This window comes from Crinia signifera, chromosome 4 (genome assembly GCF_055691185.1).
Source record: "Crinia signifera chromosome 4, ASM5569118v1, whole genome shotgun sequence".
Lineage (NCBI taxonomy): Eukaryota > Metazoa > Chordata > Amphibia > Anura > Myobatrachidae > Crinia > Crinia signifera.
In genome coordinates this window covers 301,012,644-301,024,964 of record NC_139220.1, presented here as the reverse complement: position 1 = coordinate 301,024,964, position 12,321 = coordinate 301,012,644, and the positions used below count along the sequence as shown (strand labels likewise).

General features: G+C 52.3%; 1 pseudogene; it reads left to right on the top strand.

Moving 5' to 3' along the window:
• The first annotated feature begins 3,106 nt into the window (after nucleotides 1–3,106).
• Nucleotides 3,107–3,319, top strand: LOC146076273 (U2 spliceosomal RNA; annotated as a pseudogene).
• Nucleotides 3,320–12,321: the final 9,002 nt, after the last annotated feature.

Genomic DNA, 12,321 nt, shown 5'->3' with positions numbered 1-12,321 from the left:
CATGGGTGGAACAATAACTAGGCTGAAACCTGGAAATAGTCAACATACAATAGTTCGGAATTGACAGAAGATCTACACAAGGTCGAAATGGACATGGTCGACACCCAAAAGGTCAATACACATTTTTCACGTTTTTGGAGATGGCAATAACACATTGCAGCCTATTCACTACTGATCGCACCGGTAACATTCTACCCATATCTCATGCAATATATGATAAATGGGGCCCATAGTCTGCCGTGTGGATTATACTACATCAGGCAGACCACACGCCGGTTCCGTGATAGAATGGCTCTCCACTGGTCAGCCATAAATCTATCTATTGTAGGTAGAGATGTGGATCAGCCGCTGGTGCACCATTTTGAGATGCTTTGTCATTCTATTACCACTCTTAAATACTTTATTATCGATCACGTTGTCGAATCTACGCGCGGCGGTGATAGAGCAAAATAATTATTGAGGTTTGAGTCCAAATGGATCTTCAGATTGGAAACTATCCAACCTGGAGGTGTTAACAAGAAATTAAATTGGAATAGCTTGATGTACTATTGTTGATCCTCGAGGAGGATCTGGTTCGCTCGAGGAGGATCAGAGCTGCTCAGGGAGGATCAGGGCCACTGGGGGAGGTTCGGCCACACTCCCAAACCCCCCAAGCGACCCTGAACTTCTCCAATTGGCCACAAACAGCCGAGGCTGGCAGCAGCCCCAGGGGAGCAGGGGCTGGTGCCGTTCCGCTGTAACGGAATCTGCTGCACTATATAAGACGCTGTAACGGAATCTGCTGCGCTATATAAGACACTGTAACGGAATCTACTGAGCTATATAAGACGCTGTAACGGAATCTGCTGCGCTATATAAGATGCTGTAACGGAATCTGCTGCGCTATATAAGACACTGACGGAATCTGCTGCGCTATATAAGACACTGTAACGGAATCTGCTGCGCTATATAAGACACTGTAACGGAATCTGCTGCGCTATATAAGACACTGTAACGGAATCTGCTGAGCTATATAAGACACTGTAACGGAATCTGCTGAGCTATATAAGATGCTGTAACGGAATCTGCTGCGCTATATAAGACACATAGAAGAGAGATTACCCCCACCCACCAATCCCCCAAACCCCATGATTATTCCCATAATTATTTATCGGTACTATTTTGGCGGCGCCCCCGATCTCCATCGCGCGATGTTTTAATCGCATCGCATTGCATGCCATGCACCCGATGGCATGCGATGCAATGTGATTTTTGCCCCCTATGCGATGAAAGATTGTATAAGCACCCTAATGGGTGCTTACAATGTTAAATGCACCCCCACGCCACCCCCCCACTATAAACGTGAACCCGAAGCGTGGCGAGCGGCGGCGGTACGCGTCCTCCGACCTTTTCATACCCCCACTATCCACGTCGGCGTGGAGTTGAGAATAGAAAGTGTGACGAGCGCAGCGAGCCACCGAGCCCGAAGCGTGGCGAGGGGACGCGGATACCTTCACAGGTATCGGAGTCCCCTCGCGGCCTTCACAGGTATCCGTGTCCCCTCGCGGGGCTTGCTGCACTCGCCACGCTTCGGGCTCGGTGGCTCGCTACGCTCGCCACACTTTCTATTCTCAACTCCACGCCGACGTGGATAGTGGGGCCATGAAAAGGTCGGAGGACGCGTACCGCCACCCCACGCGGGCTCGCTGCGCTCGCCACGCTTTGGGTTCACGTTTATAGTGGGGGGGGGGGGTGGCGTGGGGGTGCATTTAACATTGTAAGCACCCATTAGGGTGCTTATACAATGTTTAATGGCATCGCATCGCATTGTATGGCATTGTATGCCATATACAATGTCATACAATTTTAAAATTGTATGGCATTGTACAATATCGCGGGATATCGCGTCGCATCGCATACCATCGCATGCCTTATGGTATGCGATGCGATGGGCGCCGCCAAACTACACAAGTACCTATTTATCTTTAATAAAAACTAAAATCCACCTTGAGGAGAGATTTATACAGCACAGCAGGGCGGCAGCAGAAACCAGAGAGATTCCCCCTTCGCACCCCCACCCCTCCCCTCTCCGGACCCCACCAATCCCCCAAACCCCATGATTATTTCCATAAATCTTTATCATTATTAAAAAAAGGATGATGACGCGCTGCTGCAGCCAGGGAGGAGGGAGTGAGTCTGTGTAGGGGCAGGGGACTGGGAGGAGTCTTCCTTATTTCTGTGCTGGTGAGTGCCTGCTCTCTATACAATTTTACAGTTGTGCTCATAGGTTTACATACCCTAGCAAAATTTGCGATTTTCTGGTCATTTGTCTATCACTCATGGTAAGTGGTTGGGTGAAGTAATTTATTGTCAAACAACTGTGTTTACTCTTGTTGAATCATAATGACAACAGAAACTACCCAAATGACCCTGATCAAAAGTTTACATACCCCAGTTCTTAATACCGTGTATTGCCCCCTTTAACACCAATAACCACTTGCAGCATTTTATGGTAGTTGTGGATGAGGCTCTTTATTTTCTCAGATGGTAAAGCTGCCCATTCTTCTTGGCAAAAAGCCCCCAGTTCCTGTAAATTCTTGGGCTGTCTTGCATGAACTGCACGTTTGAGATCTCCCCAGAGTGGCTCAATGATACTAAGGTCAGAAGACCGAGATGGCCACTCCAGAACCTTCACTTTATTCTGCTGTAGCCAATGGCAGGTCGACTTGACTTTGTGTTTTGGATCATTGTCATGTTGGAACTTCCAAGTACGTCCCATGCGCAGCTTCCGGGCTGATGAGTGCAAGTTTTCCTCCAGTATTTCCTGATAACATGCTGCATTCATCTTGCCATCAATTTTGACCAAGTTTCCAGTGCCTTTGTAGCTCACACATCCCCAAAACATCAGCGATCCACCTCTGTGTTTCACAGTAGGAATGGTGTACCTTTTATCATAGGCCTTGTTGACTCCTCACCAAATGTAACATTTACAGTTGTGGCCAAAAAGTTCAATTTTGGTCTCATCACTCCAAATGACTTTGTCCAGAAGTTTTGAGGCTTGTCTTTGTGCTGTTTGGAGTATTGTAAGTGGGATGCTTTGTGGCATTTGCATAGTAATAGCTTTCTTCTCGCTTCTCGGCCTTTTGGCTAAGATCAAGTGTAGTATCTGTTCTTATCAGTGGGTATGGACTGGCAGAGAATAGAGAAAGGCTGGACTGAGTAGCTGCTCTGATGGGCGGAGGGTGTGCGACCCCTCTTTTTTGCCTGGGAGTGGTGAAAAGTCTGGCTGAGTACCTTCACCTCTGCCTTTGGTAGGAGGTGTTGTTTCCGTAAATCCACTGGTAAGAGGGGGGGAGAAACACTGGGCCTAGTAGTTTGACTCTCTTGACGGGGTTCGTAGCCCCCCGAAGGATAAGACAGCGAAAGGCTCAGTCTAGTATCCATTCCCAAGGAGCGGAGAAAGGCTGGGACTGAGTAGATGGCTCCTGTTCTAGAGGTTCGTAGCCTCTGATGGGGAGACCGCGAAAGGCCCAGCTTAGTACATTAACCTTGGGATCGGAGAAACACTGAGACTGAGTAGATTGCTCTTCCAAGGGGGTCGCAGCCCCTAAGGGAGTCAGTCGAAAAGCCCAGTGGAGTACCCATTCCCATGCCGGGGGCTAGAAAGTGCCCTATGATGGGAGCAGAGAAACACTTGGTCGGACGCTGATCGGTCGGCTGCCTAGGGCCCGAGGCTGCACTGTGCCCCCGGGGAAACTCGGGGGTGCTGAACCTGCACGGGTGATCCCAAAAATCACCTTGCACAAGTAAACATTAGCACTGCGCACTTCCCCTTAGGTTAGGCTGCACATCCTTACCTCATCCTTTTGGATGGGGTAGGACAATTTTTCACACCCCCACCCCGGCCTTCTGGCTGGGGTCCTCTTTATTATTTATTTATTTTCCTCTCTTCAAGTTCGTGCACTTTTACACGTTTTCTGTAGTGTGTCACATTTTTTTGGGTAGTGTAGTCGACCCTTACGGGCCTTCCATTTCCCCAATGTGCCAAAGCTCTCGCCTTTTGGGGAGAGCTGCGGTCCCCCCGAGGACGACCCCGAGCCGCAAGGCGGAGGGAAGTCCACTGAGTGTCTCTCCAAACCTTCGGGTGCGGAGGACCCACCGTCCTAACCCTTCCGGGGATTGAGGAAAGAGGGTCTCTCTAAGCTTCGGTTTCCTATTTTCCCCTCTTCGGCCTTATGGTTGAGAGGGGTTAGGGGAAAAACGGGGCCCGTCTCCTTCGGGAGATAAGCCAATTTGATCGCACGGCCCCCTTTGCACGTGTTTAGGCACAGCACTGGTGGTAGGGAGCACACCTCGGGCTCCTGAGTTTCTGCAAACTCAATAGCTTTCTTCTGGCGACTCGACCATGCAGCCCATTTTTCTTCAAATGCCTCCTTATTGTACATCTTGAAACAACCACACCTGTATTTCAGCTGACGTTAGTTGTGGATTTTTCTTTGCATCCTGAACAGTTTTCCTGGCAGCTGTGGCTGAAATTTTTGTTGGTCTACCTGAACGTGATTTGGTTTCCACAGAATCCCTAATATTCCACTTCGGTACTTATGTAATATCTGGGCTCCCGTTTTTCTTATGAGACCGCGTCCCCTCGCGGAGCTCGCTGCGCTCGCCACGCTTCAGGCACGGTGGCTCGCTGCGCTCGCCACACTATATAAAATCAACTCCATGCGTAGTTGGATAGTAGGGGTATGAAAAAATGGGGTGCATTTAACATGGCAGCCCAGATAATACATAAGTACCTCCACTTCTTAGAGTTTGAACACTGCTGATTGGCATTCTTAATTGCTTGGATATCTTTTTATATCCCTTTCCTGTTCAATTACCTTTTCCTGCAGATCCTTTGACAATTCTTTTGCTTTCCCCATGATTCCAGACACATCAGTGCAGCACTGAATGAAAGATGCAAGGGTCTTTCAGGAGACCATATACTCACTGACCTTTTATACACACGCACTGATTACAAGCAAACAGATCACAGGTGAGGATGGTTACCTTTGCCAATCAAACTCGTTTTGCCAACTTGTGTGAATGTTATCAGGGCAAAATTTCCAGTATATTATGTGCCTATGCATTATAAGATAGCTGGTCCACAGAGCTCACACTCTAATACACAGAGCACATACAGTATACATATAACAGAGGGGCAGTGTATACCAGACCGCATTTTACAGTATATTATGTGCCTATCCGTTATAAGATAGCTGGTCTGCAGAGCTCACACTCTAATACACAAAGCATGAACAGTATACATATACATACCTCCCAACTTCTGTGTTGGGGAAATAGGGATCGCGCGAGCACCCGAAAAGGGGGCGGGGTGTATGCAAATGAGGGCGCGGCTTATGCTAATTACCCGCGACCTCATTTTCATACGAGAATAGACGCTGTGCGCATGCGCACAGCGTCTATTCTATTAGATTGGGGGGTCTCCCAACTGCCACCCCCCGCAGCGGGACAATGCCTGCCGCGGGTGGGACAGCGGGACAGGACCCGAAAATCGGGACTGTCCCGCTGTAATCGTGACAGTTGGGAGGTATGCATATATAACAGAGGGACAGTGTGTACCAGACGGCATGTTACAGTGTATTACGTGCCCATCCGTTATAAGATAGCTGGTCTGCAGAGCTCACACTCTAATACACAGAGCACATACAGTATATATATAACAGGGGGACAGTGTGTACCAGACGGCATGTTACAGTGTATTATGTGCCTATCCGTTATATGATAGCTGGTCTGCAGAGCTCACACTCTAATACACAGAGCACATACAGTATATATATAACAGGGGGACAGTGTGTACCAGACGGCATGTTACAGTGTATTATGTGCCTATCAGTTATAAGATAGCTGGTCCGCAGAGCTCACACTCTAATACACAGAGCACATACAGTGTATATATATAACAGGGGGACAGTGTGTACCAGACGGCATGTTACAGTGTATTATGTGCTCATCCGTTATAAGATAGCTGGTCCGCAGAGCTCACACTCTAATACACAGAGCACATACAGGATATATATAACAGGGGGACAGTGTGTACCAGACGGCATGTTACAGTGTATAATGTACCTATCCGTTATATGATAGCTGGTCTGCAGAGCTCACACTCTAATACACAGAGCACATACAGTATATATAACAGGGGGACAGTGTGTACCAGACGGCATGTTACAGTGTATTATGTGCCTATCCGTTATATGATAGCTGGTCTGCAGAGCTCACACTCTAATACACAGAGCACATACAGTATATATATAACAGGGGGACAGTGTGTACCAGACGGCATGTTACAGTGTATTATGTGCCCATCCGTTATAAGATAGCTGGTCTGCACTTAGTTGGCTGCTCAATTGTGTCACATGTTGGCTGACCTGAATTGAGATATGTAGGTCATGGAAACACTGTACTTATAAGAGAAAGACTCTGGTGAATAGAGGGAGAGGAGAATGGCGGGAGGAGGAATGGAGGACTGTTCTATAACCATTGTTACATGCAAATAGATATTTAACAGGTCTTGTCCCAGCGAGATGTAATTAAACAGCCTGTGTCATTGGCTTATTATGTTGCTGCTTGTTACATGCGGTTACATAAACTGCATAAGGAAATGTGTGTGGGCTGTGTGTAATAAGCAGCTTCTGCCACTGAGCCAGGAGACCTGAGTCTCTACAGCTTTTGTGGAACAAGTCACAGCTTGCCACTCTTGCTGGGGCTTGTAGTTCTACAAGAACTGCCGCCTATTAGCTTTATTTCTTTATTGCTGGCAGAGCTGCTAAACAGGCAGCAATATATATACTGTATTTGTACTTGCGATTAACATTCATAGTTGAGTACAAGCGTGCACAACTCCATATGGGGATCCTTTGAGTTTCTCCTTCTAGATCTCACAAGGGGTCCTGATGCCCCATCACTCCACCACACCCAGTCCAGTTGCCCATTACTCCACCACACCCAGTCCTGATGCCCCATCACTCCACCACGCCCAGTCCTGATGCCCCATCACTCCACCACGCCCAGTCCTGATGCCCCATCACTCCACCACGCCCAGTCCTGATGCCCCATCACTCCACCACGCCCAGTCCTGATGCCCCATCACTCCACCACGCCCAGTCCTGATGCCCCATCACTCCACCACGCCCAGTCCTGATGCCCCATCACTCCACCACACCCAGTCCAGTTGCCCATTACTCCACCACACCCAGTCCTGATGCCGCATCACTCCACCACGCCCAGTCCTGATGCCCCATCACTCCACCACGCCCAGTCCTGATGCCCCATCACTCTCCACCACACCCAGTCCTGATGCCCCATCACTCTCCACCACACCCAGTCCTGATGCCCATCATTCCACCACACCCATTCCTGATGCCCCATCCCACCACCACACCCAGTCCTGATGCCCCATCACTCCACTACACCCTGTCCTGTTGCCCATCACTCCACCACACCCAGTCCTGTTGCCCATCATTCCACCACACCCAGTCCTGATGCCGCATCACTTCACCACGCCCAGTCCTGATGCCTCATCACTCCTCCACGCCCAGTTCTGATGCTTCATCTATACATCAAACTCTGTTATGATGCCCCATCACTCCACCACACCGAGTCATGATGCCCCATCACACCACCACACCCAGTCCTGATGCCCATCACTCTACCACACCCAGTCCTGGTGACCCATCACTCCACCATGCCCAGTTCTGATGCTTCATCACTTCACCACGCCAAGTCCTGATGCCCCATCACCCACCACACCCAGTCCTGATGCCCCATCACTCTTCCACACCCAGTCCTGATGCCCCATCATCACCCCACACCCACTCCTGATGCCCATCTCTCAACCACACCCAGTCCTGATGCCCCATCACTCCACCACACCCAGTCCTGTTGCCCATTACTCCACCACACCCAGTCCTGATGCCGCATCACTCCACCACGCCCAGTCCTGATGCCCCATCACTCCACCACGCCCAGTCCTGATGCCCCATCACTCCACCACGCCCAGTCCTGATGCCCCATCACTCTCCACCACACCCAGTCCTGATGCCCATCATTCCTACACACCCATTCCTGATGCCCCATCCCATCACCACACACAGTCCTGATGCCCCATCACTCCACCACACCCTGTCCTGTTGCCCATCACTTCACCACACCCAGTCCTGTTGCCCATCATTCCACCACACCCAGTCCTGATGCCGCATCACTTCACCACGCCCAGTCCTGATGCCCATCATTTCACCACACCCAGTCCTGATGCCGCATCACTCCACCACACCCAGTCCTGATGCCCCATCACTCCACCATGCCCAGTTCTGATGCTTCATCACCCTACCACGCCCAGTCCTGATGCCCCATCACTCCACCACACCCATTCTTGATGCCCCATCACTCTACCACACCCAGTCCTGATGCCCATCACTCCACCACACTCAGTCCTAATGCCCATCACTCCTCCACTCCCAGACCTGATGCCGCATCACTCCACCATGCCCAGTCCTGATGCCCCATCACTCTACTACGCCCAGTCCTGATGCCCCATCACTCTACCACACCCAGTCCTGATCCCCATCACTCTACCACACCCAGTCCTGATGCCTCATCACTCCACCACACCCAGTCCTGATGCCCCATCACTCCACCACTCCCAGTCCTGATGCCTCATCACCCCACACCCAGTCCTGATGCCCCATCACTCTACCACAACCAGTCCTGTTGCCCCATCACTCCACCACACCCATAAATCTAACTCTCTCTGCACATGTTACATCTGCCCCACCTGCAGTGCACGTGGTTTTGCCCAATTTTGAGAACAAATTTGTACTGCGATCAGATCTGAATAAGGCCCTTAGTCCTGATGCCCATCACTCCACCACACTTAGTCCTGATGCCCATATCCACCACACCCAGTCCTGTTGCCCATCACTCCACCACACCCAGTCCTAATGCCGCATCACTCCACCACGGTCAGTTCTAATGCCCCATCACTCCACCACGCCCAGTACTGATGCCCCATCACTCCACCACACCCAGTCCTGATGCCCCATCACTCCACCACACCCAGTCCTGATTCATCATCACTCCACCACGCCCAGTCCTGATGCCTCATCACTCCACCACGCCCAGTTCTGATGCTTCATCTATACACCAAACTCTGTTATGATGCCCCATCACACCACCACACCCAGTCCTGATGCCCATCACTCTACCACACCCAGTCCTGGTGCCCCATCACTCCACCATGCCCAGTTCTGATGCTTCATCACTTCACCACACCCAGTCCTGGTGCCCCATCACCCACCACACCCAGTCCTGATGCCCCATCACTCTACCACACCCAGTCCTGATGCCCCATCATCACCCCACACCCACTCCTGATGCCCCATCACTCAACCACACCCAGTCCTGATGCCCCATCACTCCACCACACCCAGTCCTGTTGCCCATTACTCCACCACACCCAGTCCTGATGCCGCATCACTCACCACGCCCAGTCCTGATGCCCCATCACTCCACCACGCCCAGTTCTGATGCCCCATCACTCCACCACGCCCAGTTCTGATGCCCCATCACTCTCCACCACACCCAGTCCTGATGCCCATCATTCCACCACACCCATTCCTGATGCCCCATCCCACCACCACACCCAGTCCTGATGCCCCATCACTCCACCACACCCTGTCCTGTTGCCCATCACTCCACCACACCCAGTCCTGTTGCCCATCATTCCACCGCACCCAGTCCTGATGCCGCATCACTTCACCACGCCCAGTCCTGATGCCTCATCACTCCACCACGCCCAGTTCTGATGCTTCATCTATACACCAAACTCTGTTATGATGCCCCATCACTCCACCACACCGAGTCATGATGCCCCATCATACCACCACACCCAGTCCTGATGCCCATCACTCTACCACACCCAGTCCTGGTGCCCCATCACTCCACCATGCCCAGTTCTGATGCTTCATCACTCTACCACACCCAGTCCTGATGCCCCATCATCACCCCACACCCACTCCTGATGCCCCATCACTCAACCACACCCAGTCCTGATGCCCCATCACTCCACCACACCCAGTCCTGTTGCCCATTACTCCACCACACCCAGTCCTGATGCCGCATCACTCCACCACGCCCAGTCCTGATGCCCCATCACTCCACCACGCCCAGTCCTGATGCCCCATCACTCCACCACGCCCAGTCCTGATGCCCCATCACTCTCCACCACACCCAGTCCTGATGCCCATCATTCCACCACACCCATTCCTGATGCCCCATCCCATCACCACACCCAGTCCTGATGCCCCATCACTCCACCACACCCTGTCCTGTTGCCCATCACTCCACCACACCCAGCCCTGTTGCCCATCATTCCACCACACCCAGTCCTGATGCCGCATCACTTCACCACGCCCAGTCCTGATGCCCCATAACTCCACCATGCCCAGTTCTGATGCTTCATCACCCCACCACGCCCAGTCCTGATGCCCCATCACTCTACCACACCCAGTCCTGATGCCCATCATTCCACCACACCCAGTCCTGTTGTCCCATTACTCCACCATGCCCAGTCCTGATGCCCCATCACTCCACCACGCCCAGTCCTGATGCCCCATCACTCTCCACCACACCCAGTCCTGATGCCCATCATTCCACCACACCCATTCCTGATGCCCCATCCCACCACCACACCCAGTCCTGATGCCCCATCACTCCTCCACACCCAGTCCTGATGCCCATCATTCCACCACACCCATTCCTGATGCCCCATCCCACCACCACACCCAGTCCTGATGCCCCATCACTCCACCACACCCTGTCCTGTTGCCCATCACTCCACCACACCCAGTCCTTTTGCCCATCATTCCACCACACCCAGTCCTGATGCCGCATCACTTCACCACGCCCAGTCCTGATGCCTTATCACTCACCACACCCAGTCCTGATGCCCAATCACTCTGCCACACCCAGTCCTGATGCCCCATCATCACCCCACACCCACTCCTGATGCCCCATCATCACCCCACACCCACTCCTGATGCCCCATCACTCCACCACACCCAGTCCTGTTGCCCATTACTCCACCACACCCAGTCCTGATGCCGCATCACTCCACCACGCCTAGTCCTGATGCCCCATCACTCCACCACGCCCAGTCCTGATGCCCCATCACTCCACCACGCCCAGTCCTGATGCCCCATCACTCTCCACCACACCCAGTCCTGATGCCCATCATTCCACCGCACCCATTCCTGATGCCCCATCCCATCACCACACCCAGTCCTGATGCCCCACCACTCCACCACACCCTGTCCTGTTGCCCATCACTCCACCACACCCAGTCCTGTTGCCCATCATTCCACCACACCCAGTCCTGATGTCGCATCACTTCACCACGCCCAGTCCTGATGCCCCATCACTCCACCATGCCCAGTTCTGATGCTTCATCACCCCACCACGCCCATTTCTGATGCCCCATCACTGTACCACACCCAGTCCTGATGCCCATCATTCCACCACACCCAGTCCTGTTGTTCCATTACTCCACCACGCCCAGTCCTGATGCCCCATCACTCCACCACACCCAGTCCTGATGCCCCATCACTCCACCACGCCTAGTTCTGATGCTTCATCACTCCACCACACCTAGTCCTGATGCCCATCACTCCACCATGCCCCGTCCTGATGCCTAATCACTCCACCATGCCTAGTTCTGATGCTTCATCACTCCACCCTGCCTAGTCCTGATGCCCCATCACTCCACCACACCCATTCCTGATGCCCCATCACTCTACCACACCCAGTCCTGATGCCCATCACTCCACCACACTCAGTCCTAATGCCCATCACTCCACTCCCAGACCTGATGCCTCATCACTCCACCATGCCCAGTCCTGATGCCCCATCACTCCACCACGCCCAGTCCTGATGCCCCATCACTCTACCACACCCAGTCCTTATGCCCCATCACTCTACCACACCCAGTCCTGATGCATCATCACTCCACCATGCCCAGTTATGATGCCCCATCACGCCATTACACCCAGTCCTGATGCCCCATCACTCCACCACTCCCAGTCCTGATGCCTCATCACCCACACCCAGTTCTGATGCCCCATCACTATACCCCACCCAGTCCTGATGCCCCATCACTCCACCACACCCAGTCCTGTTGCCCCATCACTCCACCACACCCATAAATCTAACTCTCTCTGCACATGTTACATCTGCCCCACCTGCAGTGCACGTTGTTTTGCCCAATTTTGAGAACAAATTTGTACT